The sequence below is a fragment of the Oncorhynchus nerka genome, linkage group LG7 (assembly GCF_034236695.1).
Source record: "Oncorhynchus nerka isolate Pitt River linkage group LG7, Oner_Uvic_2.0, whole genome shotgun sequence".
NCBI lineage: Eukaryota > Metazoa > Chordata > Actinopteri > Salmoniformes > Salmonidae > Oncorhynchus > Oncorhynchus nerka.
The window spans coordinates 11205128-11207627 of record NC_088402.1 but is presented as its reverse complement, the minus strand read 5'-3'; the positions used below and the strand labels follow the sequence as shown (position 1 = coordinate 11207627).

General features: G+C 54.9%; 1 protein-coding gene across 10 annotated transcripts in view; it reads right to left on the bottom strand.

The window, feature by feature from the left end:
- LOC115124205 (protein 4.1-like) overlaps window positions 1–2500 on the bottom strand; it is a 176614-nt gene that overhangs the window by 128479 nt on the left and 45635 nt on the right. The gene's annotated exons all lie outside the window — the stretch shown is intronic.

Genomic DNA, 2500 nt, shown 5'->3' with positions numbered 1-2500 from the left:
GAGAGGAGGAGAGGAGAGCAGAGAGAGTGTCCCAGATGAGAAGGCCGAGAGGATGATGACGAGAAGGAGAGGAGAGAGGAGGAGAGGAGGGAGGAGAGAGGAGGAGAGGACAGAGGAGGGGAGGAGAGGAGGAGAGGAGAGAGTGTCCCAGATGAGAAGGCCGAGAGGATGATGACGAGAAGGAGAGGAGGAGAGGAGGAGAGAGGAGAGAGAGGAGGAGGAGGAGAGAGGAGAGAGGGAGAGGAGGGGAGGAGAGGAGGGGAGGAGAGGAGGACAGAGGAGGGGAGGAGAGAGGAGGAGGAGGAGAGAGTGTCCCAGATGAGAAGGCCGAGAAGGAGAGGAGAGAGAGGAGAGGAGAGGAGAGGAGGGGAGGAGAGAAGAGGGAGGAGGAAGAGGAGGAGAGAGGAGAGGAGGAGGGAGAGGGAGGAGGAGAGGAGAGAGGAGGAGAGGACAGAGGAGGGGAGGAGAGAGGAGGAGAGTGTCCCAGATGAGAAGGCCGAGAGGATGATGACGAGAAGGAGAGGAGGAGAGGAGAGAGGAGGAGAGAGGAGGAGAGGAGGGGAGGAGAGAGGACAGAGGAGGGGAGGAGAGAGGAGGAGAGGAGAGGAGAGAGTGTCCCAGATGAGAAGGCCGAGAAGGAGAGGAGAGAGGAGGAGAGGAGAGCAGAGAGAGTGTCCCAGATGAGAAGGCCGAGAGGATGATGACGAGAAGGAGAGGAGGAAAGGAGAGAGTCCCAGATGAGAAGACCGAGAGGATGATGATGAGAAGGAGAGGAGAGAGGAGGAGAGGACAGAGGAGGAGAGAGCGTCCCAGATGAGAAGGCCGAGAGGATGATGACGAGGAGGAGAGGAGGAGAGGAGAGGAGAGAGGAGGAGAGGAGAGAGGAGGAGAGAGCGTCCCAGATGAGAAGGCCCAGATGGAAGGCCGGGGGATGATGAGAAGAGGAGAGGAGAGAGGAGGACGAGGAGGAGAGGAGGGGAGGAGAGAGGAGGAGAGGAGAGAGGAGGGGAGGAGAGAGGAGGAGAGGAGAGAGGAGGGGAGGAGAGAAGAGGAGAGAGGAGGAGAGGAGAGAGGAGGAGAGGAGAGGAGGGGAGGAGAGGAGGAGAGGGAGAGAGCGCCCCAGATGAGAAGGTCGAGAGGATGATGACGAGGAGAGGAGGAGATGAGAGAGGAGGGGAGGAGAGAGGAGGAGAGAGGAGAGAGGGGAGGAGACAGCGTCCCAGATGAGAAGGCCGAGAGGATGATGATGAGGAAAGGAGGAAAGGAGGAGGAGGAGAGAGGAGGAGAGGAGAGAGAGGAGGAGAGAGGAGAGAGGAGGAGAGGGAGGGGAGGAGGAGGACAGAGGAGGGAGGAGGAGAGAGGAGGAGAGGAGAGAGTGTCCCAGATGAGAAGGCCGAGAGGATGATGACGAGAAGGAGAGGAGAGAGAAGAGAGGAGGGAGGAGAGAGGAGAGGAGGAGGAGAGAGGAGAGAGGAGGAGACAGCGTCCCAGATGAGAAGGCCGAGAGGATGATGACGAGGAGGAAAGGAGAGAGGAGGAGAGAGGAGGAGGAGGAGGAGATAGGAGGAGAGGAGAGAGGAGGAGAGAGGGAGAGAGGAGGAGAGGAGGGGAGGACAGAGGAGGGGAGGAGAGAGGAGGAGAGGAGAGAGTGTTACTACAGAGGTGGGGGTTGATATGGTCCTGTAGGTAATGTTAAGACAGAGGTGGGGGTTGATATGGTCCTGAAGGTAATGTTAAGACAGAGGTGGGGGTTGATATGGTCCTGAAGGTAATGTTAAGACAGAGGTGGGGGTTGATATGGTCCTGAAGGTAATGTTAAGACAGAGGTGGGGGTTGATATGGTCCTGAAGGTAATGTTAAGACAGAGGTGGGGGTTGATATGGTCCTGAAGGTAATGTTAAGACAGAGGTGGGGTTGATATGGTCCTGAAGGTAATGTTAAGACAGAGGTGGGGGTTGATATGGTCCTGAAGGTAATGTTAAGACAGAGGTGGGGGTTGATATGGTCCTGAAGGTAATGTTACTACAGAGGTGGGGGTTGATATGGTCCTGAAGGTAATGTTAAGACAGAGGTGGGGGTTGATATGGTCTTGAAGATAATGTTAAGACAGAGGTGGGGGTTGATATGGTCCTGATATGGTCCTGAAGGTAATGTTACTACAGAGGTGGGGGTTGATATGGTCCTGAAGGTAATGTTAAGACAGAGGTGGGGGTTGATATGGTCCTGAAGATAATGTTAAGACAGAGGTGGGGGTTGATATGGTCCTGAAGGTAATGTTAAGACAGAGCTGGGGGTTGATATGGTCCTGAAGATAATGTTAAGACAGAGGTGGGGGTTGATATGGTCCTGAAGGTAATGTTAAGACAGAGGTGGGGGTTGATATGGTCCTGAAGGTAATGTTAAGACAGAGGTGGGGGTTGATATGGTCCTGAAGGTAATGTTAAGACAGAGGTGGGGGTTGATATGGTCCTGAAGATAATGTTAAGACAGAGGTGGGGGT